The following is a 14754-nucleotide window of genomic DNA, read 5'->3' on the forward strand; positions in this document are numbered from 1 at the left end:
CCTCGGTCGTCAGAGCACGGCCTGAATTGTTGCACACTGGCTAAGTAATTGGCTCTGCTCAATACTTTGATAAATGCCTCCTTCTCTGCTCCTCCAGCCCTCCTCTCTCCTGGAGGCTCCCCTCCACTCCCACTTCAGTTATTAGGTTAACTGAGGAAACGTCAAACTGTGGAGCTGCTAATATCCAAATTTAGATATTACACTGTCAGGTATTATAATGTATAATGTGATGTCTAATATTAGAAAATGGGGAGAAGATGGTTGAGTATGTGAGCCACGCTGGCTGCAGAACATCCTGTTTCAGTCTTGGTTAATCAATTTTCAATTTGCTCTTTGTTTTTTCTCCTCCTCTCCTCTTCTCCTCTCCTCTATTTTTTCTCCTCTCCTCTCCTCTCCTCCTCTCCTCTATTTTTTCTCCTCTCCTCTCCCTCCTCTCCTCTCCTTACCTCTCCTTTCCTCTCCTCGTTTTGCTTATCTCCTTGTTTCCTCTCTCCTCTTGTTTTTCCTTTTCCGTATTTCTTCTTACTTCCTTTCCATTTCTCCTTTAATTGCACTCTCTCTCTCATCACCTTTATTACTCTCATTTTCCTACCCCCCCCTTTTCTCCTTGTGTTTTATTTCTCCTCTTATTTCTGAAATTCATTTCTCAATTTCTTCTCCACCATATCTTCTCTTCCCTTACCCTTCTCTTTCATTATCTCTTCCTTCCCCTTTCTCTCCTTTTCTCCCATTTTGTCTCTTTTAATTTCATCCCTCTCCTCTCCTCTCAAATCCACCTTTCCTTTCCTTTCCTTTCCTTTCCTTTCCTTTCCTTTCCTTTCCTTTCCTCGTACCTTTTTTTTAAATTTATTTCTTTCATTTACATTTCTATTTTTTGTCTCTTGACTTATGTCCTTAATTTCTCCTCTCCTCTCCTTTCCTCTCCTCTATTTTTTCTCCTCTTCTCTCCCAGGCACATGTCCCCTCTCTCCATCCATCCGCGCCCCCGAGCACAAACCGCGCTCCTCGGCACCCCGCCCGGTGGCGCGCAGGGTTATGTGTATGTGTGTGTGTGTGTGTGTGGTGAGGGACGGCGGGGAGGGGGAGCGCGATTGTGTGTGTGTGCTGTATGAGTGTGCCGGGCGAGAGAGAGAGCGAGAGAGAGAGAGAGAGGAGGGTCGAGCAGCGGGACGGAGCGGCGGAGCGCAGCACCGAGGACAGTTTCCTCTCGCAGTCTTTCACACTAACACCTGATACTATGCTCATCGCTTCGAGTGCGGGCAGGCAGTAGAACCGAAGGTAAGAGACATTTCCCTGTCAGTTCTGCTCTGTTTGTGCACGGTGTGTGCGTGTTTGCTGTGCGCACTTGTTCATGTGCGCTTGCATAGCCCCATGCGGGCATCACCGGCGGCTGATTCCGTGTACGACCATGTGGAGCTGCTTTGTGGTGCCAAAAACTAGACTGTTGACTTAGTCCCTCTCTCTATGAGACTTGTCAGTGCTTTAAAGTCGGTAATTATATGTCACAGCCGCTGCGTCTGTTTGCAAAGACATGCCGTAAGATTCTCTGTTTTGACAGCAATCGCATTCATCTTTGGAATAATTTGGATGTAAAAGCTGCGCTCGGCAGAATCACGATCATGTTTCCTCTTTGCTCCACCAAGCATCTCCGTGTCCTATTTTCCCCTGAAGTTTGTAGGAGCGTGAGTGAAATGCTAAGGATGTTGCGGGGGTTTGGTGAGATGCACACAGACTACATTAAGCGCTTTCATCCAGAGTGTTACTGCCCTGCGTGGCCCCGGAGGGAGTCGGTGCAGCCTGGGACAACGCTCCTCTGCAACACTACCTGTGACATCTGTGCTGGGGCTGCCTCTTTTAATGCATAGAAAAAGTCAACCGCATAAACTGATTCTGCTTGAAATGAAAATATATATTTCAGACGTGACACAAACAGGTGCGGACATCACACGACTCCTACACGTTGACATTTTTGGTGCCGTTGTTTCACTGGCGCAACAGCGGCAGGTTGTAGGAGTAATTCTCTGACTACACTGCGCCTCTCGGCTGCGGAGACCACTGTCAAGTTAGCGGAAAGAAGATATGACTTCCGGTTTAACTTTCAAAGTAAATCCATGTTGTTGAACGCTTTTATGCTTTATGCTCCCACAGATTGGCTTTGGTCAGAGTTTCGTATAAATACTTCAGGCATAATTATATCTTATAAAAACGCAGAGTATGGTTACATACATCCATATTTTATTTCAATGTGTGACACAATTCTGATTTGACATTGTTCCCAATCGTTCCCAAATTTACACCCTTTTGCGCTTTTATCTTGAAAAGTGCTTCGCTCGTTTTCCGGTTTCCTCTTGTCTTTTTCTGTCAACCTTGACGCGGCAGAGTGATCTGTCCGAGCTGGGCTGCTGTCCGGGTTTGGTTGCTTGGTTGTGTGCCCCCACCTTATCATCGCGCCACACTGGATCCCCTTCTCCTCTCGCCAGCGTCCACCAGACTCAATGCTGTGTTTTAGCGTTTTAATCGACCGAGAGACCTCTGCTCTAAAGCGACTTGGGGGGGGGGAGTGCAGCCACTGTTCATTCATGTTGCGTAACTGTGCGTCCCAACCGTTTTAACGACGACTACAGTTATAGAAAAAAGCATTTCTGTAAATAATACCGTGCAAGATATGAGGGAAATAAAGATTATCATAGAAAACAGTCAATTTCACGGAATATAGCCTATGTATTTTATTGGGCAACATATCCAAGAGTGATTTCTGAAATAATAGGTCAGCATAGCAACGTAGACATAGTGTTTAAATTTATATCAGATTATGTGATATGTTTCAGTTGGACCAGTTTTTTTAATCATATGATTTCAGCTGTATATGCTTGAGGCCGATCTGCTGGGCACCCAGGAGGAAACACAGCACTTGATTAAATGTGAAATAAGCATTCAGTCTGAAGTCTGGCTGTAGTTTTAATGAGCGAGCTGGCTCTAACGACCGGGCTGCAGCTGTAGCAGGCTGTAGGTAAAGAAGAGAGGTGGGGATCCTCCTCCTGTGCACAGAAGCTGCAGCGGGGCTTCCCTGGGCTTTTCCTCTCTCGCTCTCTCTGTCTCTGCAGTTTTTCTGGGACTTCCCTTGTTTTCCCTGCACCAGCCATTAGCCCAGCCCTTCCTCCATCCATCTCTATGTCTGTAAGGCCATACAACTCCCCTTCCATCCCTCCATCCATCATTGAAGGAAAAAGCAGTGGAGCAGGAAACAACAGGGAACCTTCATGTTTAGAAACATTATAGGGATATAATGGAAAGTAAATGTCATAAAATACAATAAGGCAGCACCAGACACATCATGTGTCTCTGGGGAATTGTTTTAGGAATAATTAGAGTCATGTTTCATCATTTCATCAACCTCAGCTCAGGATGTACAGTGTGTTCTTCTTCTTGTGTGGCTCCTTGGACAGCGATTTAAACACAGGAATGATGAGACTTTTGCGATTCTGTCGTTTGACATTTGATATTCGCTCACACCACCCTTTTCTCAACTCTACCAACATGTTTAGCTCCTTGTGAGCAATATTCAAATGCAGCTTTACCTTTTCTATTGGCTGATGGATTATTCATTCCTTCATTCCTTCCTCTCTGTCTCCGTCTCTCTGCCTCTTCCCTTCCTTTCCTCCATTACCTCCCAGCTCTCTCTCTCTTTCACCCTTGCTTCCTTCCATCCTCTCTTTGCTCTCCCTCGCCCCCCTCCTACTCCCAGCTCCCTCAGCATCTCCTCCCATCCCTACATCCTCTATATTTCTTCCCTGTCTCTACACCGTATTACATTTCACAGCTATCAGGCGTTTAGTAGATTCTGTCTTCTGCAGCCACTTACACATAGAGAGACATACATGTAGCCTATGTTCCCCTGCTTTCTGCATCTTATAACCTTTATTCACCCAGGGGATGTTGTGCTGCTCTTTCATCACCACCCCTCCTCACACTTGTACATTTACAAATCACACTTGGGAAAAGCTCTGGCAGAACCACAGCCCTGCACTGTTGGCTGGTGAGCAGCATTGATGGCGTAAAGGGCTGTAATATAACAATATACTCTCCAGCTCAGCTGTTAATGTGATAATCTGCAACATTTTGATAGGCTGAGATATTTGTTATTCTACGCTTATGATTTTGCAGAAAGCTGCATCAGGAACCTCACTGTTGTTCTGAGGACCTGATGTGAAGACGTGATGTATTCCGTGTGTTTGAAATGTAGAGTTAGCATGAACAGAAAGAGTAATGATGCACTAAAGCAAGCCAAACACCATCAATGGAAAACCACAATCAACATCACTGACTATGATCTGTAGGCAGTGCAGTCCATCCAAAGGATAAGACAAAATAAAATGTGTAAAAGTGTGCTGTAATACATCAGCACAGGCTGTGGGGTCATCCAGATGTGTTGTTGGGTTTTTAATCTGCATTATTAGGGGATACATGATAATAGACAGTCATGGGACACGTGCCAGTTTTTCCAGTAAAATAAGTACAGTAGGTGCAGTGAAAATATTTACCGCAGCTCTGTGTTGATACATTAAGAAACCAGACTGTCCTCACGAGGAAAACAACAGCACTAGTTGTTTGGTCAAATCCCTAAAACATCGTATGTTGCTGTAACATGACGAGGACCTAATGTGGCCGTTTGATCACTGAGTTCTGTGTTTCACAGTCAGAAGTCTGATGTTGTTGAATAGCAAAGCATCTGATGCTGAAAAGGGAGACCACTGGTCATAAACTGTTTCTTACTGACAGTTGGTGTTTTAGAGCTGCAATGATTAGTCAATGGACAGAAAATTAATCAACTACTGTTTTGATAATTAATTAACAATTTTTCAAGAAAATATTCCCAAAATTTGTAAATTCCAGGTTTTCAGATGGGAGACTTTACTACATTGCACCTCTTCTACACTGTTGGTTGGACAAAACCTGGATCTGCACCAGATATCCTCGTAACTAACAAAGAGGCAGGATCAGACACACACAGTAACCTCCCTGCTGGAAGTTTAAACAGTCTACAGATGAGTGCACACATGAGTGTGCAAAAACGTAAAGAATACACAAAGAACAACAAACCAAAGAAGCAAAGAAGGTATCTCCTTTATCAAATTAACCTTAACTCTCTCTATCGTCTTTCATCTCAACACCTCATTATCCATTTTCCTCCTGGCTCTGAGCTCCTCCTCTGCCTCCTCTGTCTGATTGCTCTCACGGGATACATACAGGGCTGTTTCCATACCTCCAGCCTCTCATCCACGGCCTCTTTTCACAGTTTTTAATTACACAAATGATGTGGCTGATTGGTGCAGGGAAAAATAGCATGTGTATGAGTGCAGGGTGGTACACAGGCTCACATAAACAGAGACCAGGATTGATTTTCTTAGGCTGTCAGATGGATAGTGTTTGGTGAGAAGTCTGGAGCTTTTTCACTTTGGTGATCGAACTGTAAATCTGAACGTGTGGGAGCACTGTTGTGAGATGCATCACTCTCTGAAGTTTTCCAGGGCCTAGACCTCCAGTTTCTTTAGGGACGATTAAAAATCAGGGAGACTGACTGCAGGGCAGACGTGTAAACAGACAGAGAGATCCTCTGGAGCTCTGGAGTTCCATATGAGTACTAGGAGATGGACATTAACACAGGCAGACAGGCAGAAAACAAAGGTTGGAGATCAGGTAAACACTTAGAGACGAGCTGTATGAAGAATCATATATGTCATTACATTTTATTGCAGGAGAGTGTAATTAAATATCCTGGCTGTGTGTGCATGGCCTGTCAGTCAGTGGATATCCATCTTTTATTGATCTGGAGTATCAGCTCAGAACTTGAGCCTATAATGTTTTTAACAAAGTAAGTCTCACAGAAGTCCAGTCCAGTGATTTAAGAAGCTATCAAAGATATTTTTATAATAACAAGACATGACAGTGTCACTTGCAGTGATGAACCTACAATAAAATGATCAGCTGAGTCTTCCCCTCACCTTCACTGAGCTTTGAGTTTTGCATTTCCTCTGATCCACAGAGGAAGGCTGAGCTGAGCATTGCTGCTGTTTGTGACCACAGCGCGAGTGGGCGCACTATCAGATGATGTAGCTTGGTTGTGGCTTTGGTTGTTATGACTACTTGGCTGTAACCTAATAGTATTTAATGGGTGAATGTTTAGTAACGTGCAGGTGTTGTGTCTGTCCAGTGAAGTGACACTGTTGTGGTGTTCTATCATATCTGATAAAAGAACCAGGCTTCACTATGCTTTCTCTGCTAATGTTGAAAGTTACGAGAAGCCACCATATGGTTACTGTTGCCTTACCCATAATGCCATAGAAACAAGAGCTGCTCTAGCAATAACCATATCCACACACACAGCCACAGCCACAGCTTCACCCATAGCAGCTGTGCTCACAGTGGCTGTACACTGATAAATACATCATGTAAAGTGTTGCATTATCTCTCCTTAAAGTAGCAGGGTAGTCCCCTAAACTGGCAGTGCACTGTACACACTTGTGGATTGGCCCAACACACTAAGTGTTCCTATGGATTAGACCAAATGCAAAATGTATTGTTACTAACACACACACACGCACACAAACACAAATACAAAACTGAAACAAAATGAAAAATGTGCATTTTTAACCTTAAAGAGAGAAATGAAACCACAGAGTCACAGGCAGTTCAAGAGACTGACTGCACAAAATCTCTGAGCTGCAACCGAGAGTGCGACAGATCCTTCAGACAGACAGGCGAGGACAGAGGGCTGAGTGCTGTGTGTCATTGATAAACTGAGTACAGGCAGTGTGTGTGTGTGTGTGTGTGTGTGTGTGTGTGTGTGTGCATGATACAGTGTGTGAATAACTGCAGCAGTGGCTGCCTGCTGAAAAAAGAGGCTCCGTTCTCCTGCAATGAAATCATGCACTTATTATCAGATGTGTTTGAAACTGTGTCTCACAGAGGTAGTGACACACAACCACACACACACTCACACACACACACACACACATAAATGAAGACAGTCATTCCAAGGAGAAATGGATTTTATGTGTTACAGCCTTTTCTACTTTTACAGCAGTGATGCATTATGGGTTGAACTGAGTTGCACTGTGAGCCTTTGTGTCAGGTGCCTCAATGAATTTCACTTTCTGTGCTACAAGGTTACATAACCAGAGCGACTATGTTTCTGTAGACGGTAGATTCCTCTCACTCTCCTGGCAGTGAACCCGGGTCTCTCAGCTCTCACCTTCTCACATAACCTCGGCTGCCCTCTCTCCCACTGCCCGCCACCTGTGTTTCTCTCTGATTTCTTTCATTTGCATTGAATTAATGTCTTACCCTCTCAATTACCCTTTCCTCCACTTTCAGTTACATACACGTAACCTCACTCATCCACACCCTCCCTCTCTCCCTCTCTCTCTCTCTCTCTCTCTCAGCCTGAGTCTCATTTGTATGAATGAGGGTTACAGTGTCACTGTGAGCCTGACAGATTCAAACTGTTACACCCTTTAATTTGACATCTTTTAGTTTGAGTGTGTGTGTGTGTGTGTGTGTGTGTGTGTGTGTGTGTATATGTGTCACTGTTTGATTCCAGTCAGAGATTTTTGTGGCGTCACCTCAATCATCACCACCTCTCTATATACTCCTGTACTACCAAACTCACACAAAGGCACTGGGCGTTGCAGTATATAAAAATGGACATAGACTCAAATTCTGAAAGTGAAGCCAGTACTAAAGAGCCTTAAACCTGCATTCTATCTAATGACCATCAGGGGGCGACTCCACTGGTTGCAAAAAGAAAGTCAGATTGTATTGAAGACTATGGGGAAATGATCCTACTTCTCACTTTATTTATGACCTCTGTTAAAGTTTTCCTGATGTGTTTATGGTCCCACTCTCTAGTTTCAAGTCTTCTTCAGTTTAATATGTTGTTCATCTTTTCAATTATGGTCCTATTCAGAAGAAAATAGACGATAAAGCAAGGTATGCATTAGGGCATGGCTACCGTGTGATTGACAGACTGTACAGAGCAGGTCAGATCCACCCCTCACTCCTCCTCAGCTCCGCCTTCTCCTCCAAATATGGTTTCCTCTGGTTTCAAAAAAACCAAGATGGCGAAAGCCAAATAACAAACTCAAGGCTTCAAAACAGCAGCTCACAAACAAGTGGGTGACATCACCGTGGGTTGCCACTTGATTAGTTGATGTCATGAAGCGTGCGATCACCATTGCCATCAGCTTCTCCCAGTTAGGAACATTTGGGATAATTTAAGAAAACAACTCAAAAGATATATAACATAGGTCCAGTCATTTTAGACATTTTAATGTGATTCATATTACAACTTCAAGAATACCTGTTGTTCCAACAGCAAATGAATCATCAAATCAGTCCGCATCAGTTTGGGAGGGTGTGTGGCTGTGAACGTGCACTGCTGCTCTGATCTGTGTCACTGCAGCGTCTCTATTCACTTTCTCATCGACTGACTTTGGTGCAAAGTTTACCATCACACTGTGACTTTCTCCTCGTCTCTGTGTGCTTGAAGGACTGTGTATTATTAGCCTGAAGTGTGTGTGTGTGTGTGTGTGTGTGTGTACAGTATGTTATGTCTCTGCTCAGTGCTGGCTTATTAAAAGCTCAGGCCTGGCATTAGGACTCCAGATGGGGTGGGACTGCTGATGGGAAGTTTTCAGCTAACACCAGAATCAGATGCAGGACAGTTCATGACTCCTCTTTCTTCTTTTCTGTCATCTCTCTATCCTCACTGCCTCTCTTCTGTCCTCTCAGTCTGTCCTGTTTTTCTCCATCTTCCATCTTTCACCCATTTGTCTCCCTTCCATCCTCCAAATGTATGTTTTCTCTTCTTCTTGAGTCCTCATTCATCATGTCTTCTTTTCTTCCCCTTCTCTAATTTCTCTCTCTCCCCATTGCTCCTCTGTCATCCCCCCAAGTCATTTGTCATCATCTTCTCTCCTCTCCTCCTCACCTTTATCCTTCCTCCCTGCTTCTGTCTTCTCCTTCTTTCATGCTCTCCTCCACTCATATGATTTTCTCCTCTTTCATCTCCTCCCTCTTTCTGTTCCACCCATTGCATCCTGCTCCATCTCACACCCTTCTTCACCAGCTCACTCATCTAGCCTTCTCCTCTCCTCCTGTCCTCATCATTTCATTTCCTTCCTCTTGCTTGGTTGTTACCTCGTTTTCACCTCTTTTCAGATCTCCTCCCTTTCTTCTTTAATGCCTTCTCTTTTCATCCTCCAACATCCTTCATTTTGTTATTCTTGCTAATCTCTCCTCTCATCCTCTCATGCTCTAATTCTACTCCTCTGTCTTTACTTTTCCTCTTTCCTTTATCTCTTCTTCCTCTAACTACCTATTGATTTTTTTTCTTTCACGTCATTTCATCTCCTTTGCCCTCAACGTCGTATCTGTCATCTGCTGGTGTAGTCAGACGTGTTGGTGCAGTGTGGAAGACACTGTAGTGCTCCGGTGTGGGCAGGTGTAGGCTGGATTAGCTGTGAGTGGACTGTAGGTTTGGAGAGGGGTGATTTTGGGACTGTGTGCCTCTCAGAGGTTTCGTGGTGTTCATTTATTGATACTCCAGAGATGAAAGGTGTCCACTCAGTGACTGAATCCTTTCGTTGTCCTCTTGTTCTTCGTGCTCTGACAAGCCAGAAGTGTTAGAAACTTCCTCAGTCACATCTGTGTAACAACCAAAATGAGACATTTTTAATATAAGGAATTAACACAGTCATGCTATCAGCTCTATGAGACTGTACGCAGACACAGCATGAGCTCAGTGCTAACGTCAGCATGCTAACATGCTCAGAATGGCAATGCTAACATGCTGTTGCTAATCAGCTATAAGAAGTATTTAGTCATAAACCAAAGGACTTGACAGATTTGTGTCCCAAATTTAATGGAAATTAATTCAGTAGCTTCAAAGACATGTCAATGAAAGTCCAAAATGTCAACCTCATGCTTGTGCTATTGTTTAAGTCAAGGCATAAGCAAAGTTCGTAGGATTCATTGTCTGGGACGCAAAAATATTTGTATAAAATTCAGTGGAATTCCGCCTGATAGTTGAGGTTAGTCTGCACCAAAGTGTTGCACTGATTCTACGTCCACATTACTACCAATATTTCAGTTTTAAAGCACATCACTTCTGCTGGCTGAGTTTTCAAACACCTAAAATGGAGACATTTGGAAACGCTGCTGAAAACACCTCAGTTGCGTTGTAGTGTGGACGGGTACAAACAGAGATCCATGGAAACAGTGACACAGACGCCAGTGTTTGCTTCCTTCCTGATTGGATCTCATCAGCCTTGACAAACAGTGATGAAAGCAACATGGATAACAAATTACACATGTTACTTTTCTAACTTTTTAAAATGAGTCAATTACATAACCTTCACCAAACATCCTCCGATCCAGGATCCTCCCCCTCATCTTCCTCCCTGCGTGACTGACAGATCCAGTACCAGCCTCACCCTTTACTCCTTCTCCTCGGTCCTCTGTTCTTTCCCTCCCCCCTTCACGTCACCCACCTTCAAGCCACCCTGTTCTTCCCCCACCTTCACTTTACATCTGCATGTGATTGACAGGCAGTAAATGTGTCCACTCATGCGATTCCTCTCTCTCCTCAGGGATCAGGGGAAGGAGAGAGAGAGTTATTAGTGGTTAGTGATGTCATATGGCACCATACAACCTCAGTCTCTTCTCTCGGCTGATGTTCATTTTGCAGCTGAGAACATGTGGAGATCTAAATGTCATTTAAGAGTAGTACAAGGGCTGTTAAGGTGCTTTAGGTTCCACTGTTTCATTTAGCTGACATGTAATTTACGTTCATGCCAAACAAAACAGTATTTACTCTACAGTTCATCCCTGCAGTATATTAAAGGAAATGTTACCAAATAACAAATTATTGAAACCGTCATAGTGGCGTTGACTTGTGGTCATTTTGGAAGCTGCAGTTTGTGGTGCTGTTGAACTGTATTATCATATACAGGTGTTTCTATTATTTTGTCCAACCCATTTATATCAATGAGGGAAGGCTAAATAACAGAAACACCTCCTGTTGTAAAGTTATATATATCTCACCAGAGTCCAGAGTCACCAGGAAGTTGAATCAACACCTCTGAAACGAAATATTAAATAACAACTGATTTGAGGGATTAGACTGCATCAGTTTTACCTAATAAACTGGCAGTTGAGTGTATTTCATGCTTTCACCTCCCCATAGCTCTTAAGCTCCACTGGAAGTCCATCACTTCCTGTGTTGGCGCTGGCATTGATATAATTGCAGTGATGAACCTACAATAAAATGATCAGCTGAATCTTCCCCTCACCTTCACTGAGCTTTCGTCACCTTGCAGTACTTCTTCATCACCTCATGTTGAGTTTCGCATTTCCTCTGATCCACAGAGGAAGGCTAAGCTGAGCATTGCTTATTGTGCTGCTGTTTGTGACCACAGCACGTGTGGGCGCACCGTCAGCTGCAGCCGGCTCAGCTACAAATCTGTATCATGTTATTACCAGAGGAGGCTGCTCATTGTGTTATGACTGGCTGCTGCTGCGGCTGATTAACACTGCTGCTGTGATTGTGACTGTGGTCTTGGGATGATGTAGCTTGGTTGTGACTGTGGCCATGGCAGTGGCTTTGGTTGTTATGACTACTTTTTGATTCAACTTCCTGGTGACTCTGGAGGCTGTAGTTTGTGGTGCTGGTGAGATATATATTGCTTTACAACAGGAGCTGTTTCTGTTATTTAGCCTTCTCTCATTAATATCAATGGGGTGGACAAAATAATGGAAACACCTGCATATGATAATACAGTTCAACAGCACCACAAACTGCAGCTTCCAAAATGACCATAAATCACTTCCTGTGTTGGCGCTGGTATTGATGTAATTCCCAGGATTACACAGCTGGGATGCAGGTGAATGCCATGAGCACTGAGGAGATGTGTTGCAGAGGTTCGTAGCTGTCAGGTTTTACATTTTGCCGCTGTGTGTTTTGTGGAACCTCAGTCAAACCAAAGAGAAAGTGTTTGTAGTGAAACACGCTTCAGTGCAACAATACCAGGCAGTGGAGGAAGTGCAATATTTCCCATTGGAGCAAAAGCAAATGATAATGATTCAAAAAGTGTAAAAATTGGTAAATGTGCATCAGACTACTTTGTATCAAACTTTGTCTCAGCCATGCTCCACTTTGATCATAGGGTTAGGGTCAGTGCAGGATCAGGCGAGCCAATGAGTAACCAACGCAAGACCAGGAAATGGCTGGTGCACAAATGAGTGCACAGGGTTGTTCACAAGCTCCACAGTATCATGTGAGGATTGACACAGAAGCTGTGGATGTGTTTGGAACATACAGCTCTCAGCAATGTTGATGGAGAAGTGGAGAGTGTGACAATCGTAGGATAGTAAGGAGTTGTTGTGCTGTGAAATGTTGACAGTGATGGAGTTCATCATTACTGCAGTCTGACTACAGTCTCTGTTTTCAGAGGGAGCAAACTGTCGACCTCTGAAGTCCTCAGAGAGTGAGTGTTTAGAAAAGACAGATTTCTTTTCAGAATATCACTGTAGTGACACGATACAAACACGTGGTTGTAATCTTTTGTTGCTGTGAATGATGCTCAGTTGTGTTGTTTCATCTGATCATTTGTCGTCTTTTGCAGATATATACAGTTCACACTGTACACACTGAACTCCCTCAACAGATTGTCGCACTCAGCTTTTACACATGGGAGAGACAGCACCTGCTGAGACGGCCAACGTACCCCCAGACCACACACCCACCACACACATGCACACACACACACACATGTATACACAAGCCGACGTGATACACCCCATCAGTCCACCCACATATAGTCATTGGTCTGAGTCCAGGAACTGTGCCACCAACTGTCCTCCTATTGGCTGTTGTCCTGATGTAGGAGGTGTGTTTGTACGTGTGTGTGTGTGTGTGTGTGTGTGTGTGTGTGTGGTGATTGTGAGGTCTCTCTTACATTCACTTAATCTCTCTGTCAGTCACACCTACTCTTTCCTTCTCACATCCTCATCCTGAGACTGGAGCTCAGAGTCTCCTCCAGAGCGACTGAATAACCGAAGCAGCAGATTAAACATCCTGCATCATCACTGTTACACAAAACACATTAAGACCCACAACAAGAGAGGAAAGGCAAACAATGGCACTGTGTAGAAGATAGAAAATTATTCTTTCATTTTTGAGGGAAAATCAATCTATCGTTGTAAGATAAATATTTCTTTCACTTGTAGATGTGTGTGTAATCATTCATCAAATAGTCCCTCTTGGATCTCGTGGAGTTTTTCTGTGAGCAGTGCAGCCTGAAAATGTTGAAATTGCAGTGGTTCATACAAAGATTTCTCTTTGTCGTTGCACATCTGGGCAGAGTCCGGCTGGTATCCTCAGATATTGACTGACAGCTGGAAGATTTTCTTTGTGTGCTAGAATTGGTCCAGATGTGGAGGTAGCATCTTACAATCATGCTGTATATGGGCCAGATTTGGGCCGTGGAAGTGGGTGTATACTGGGTGAGGAAAAATCAAGCATGTGGCCCAAGTGTGGGCTGGATTTATTTTGCTATCTGGGATTAAATTTCCATTATTTTAGAAATAGTCGTTCCGATATCAAACCCTCTAAATGGGCAGCAGAGGGATATATGCCTTTATCATACACAAAAAGACTACACCAAGACCAAAACACAAAGGACAATAAGTCAATAAATACAGACCAGAAACAGTACGTTATTAGATAAAATTTAAAACAACTTCTACCTTTTCCTCCTAGAATTTAGGCGGGAGATAGCAGAGGGTGTAAAAGAGTGTTTGAATCTGTTTGAGTCTGAGGGGGGAACCAGGTGGCAGAAACTGAAGCTGTCGATGTACAGGGTGGGAACAATCTGACAGGATGGATTCAGCTTTCTTAAGTAGAAATGGATTTCTTTAAGCAGATCACTGCAGTGATTGGTGGAACAAGAATTCTTTCAGTTTGACCCTTTATTGTGGATAAATTGCTGGGATTTAAGAAATAAATAAATAAATAAAAAATCAAGACCTTGCAAATGATTTACTGGGATTGGTCACAAATTGTTGGAGAGGCTGACTGAACGTGACAATCAAATATCCTCTGTCTGTTCTCCTCTACCTCCTGCCTAGCATCAGACAGGGTAATTAGATTGAGGTTGTTTTTGGCCACAGTCTCATCAAATCTTCTCCCTGTCTGTCTGAATCAAAACTAACAGGACACACACACACACACACACACACACACACACATTATCACACAGATGTGATTGGGTATTGCTTTTTAAAGTCATCCCTCCTCCACACACCCCCACACTGTGACTCATCAGACACACTGTGACCACATTGAATCCTGTCACTGACCTCTTTAAATCAGTAATGGTCTCCCTGATGCTTGAGTGTGTGTGTGTTCTTGGTGTATCATATGCACATGTGCAGTATATGTGTTTGGTTGTGTTTATGTTGTAATGGTGTAATGGTGCTTTCTTCATTCTTTCCTCAGCAGCAGCAGCAGTTTGTTTTAATTAATTGAAAAATCACAATATTGGCTCCTGCAGGAAGCTGCAAATAGATGTTTCAGATTCTTTAACAAGGCTGAGCACAATCTCTGCTCCAAAACAGACTGGAGCCCAGAGAAAACCCACTGATAAAAAATCAAACCACAACAAAACCCTTTTTTCCATCAGACCTAGTGATACA

General features: G+C 43.6%; 1 protein-coding gene across 1 annotated transcript in view; it reads left to right on the forward strand.

Moving 5' to 3' along the window:
• Window positions 1–978: 978 nt before the first annotated feature.
• The window catches only part of slc8a2b (solute carrier family 8 member 2b), a 174204-nt gene continuing 160428 nt past the window's right edge, over window positions 979–14754 (forward strand). Inside the window, exon 1 of the mRNA XM_071496673.1 lies at window positions 979–1278. The gene's annotated coding sequence lies outside the window, so the exon portion shown is untranslated. The remainder of the gene's footprint in view (window positions 1279–14754) is intronic.

The sequence above is a fragment of the Trachinotus anak genome, unplaced genomic scaffold, assembly GCF_046630095.1.
Source record: "Trachinotus anak isolate AG129_WGS33_773 ecotype Australia unplaced genomic scaffold, CSIRO_AGI_Tana_v1 ptg000014l, whole genome shotgun sequence".
Classification (NCBI taxonomy): domain Eukaryota; kingdom Metazoa; phylum Chordata; class Actinopteri; order Carangiformes; family Carangidae; genus Trachinotus; species Trachinotus anak.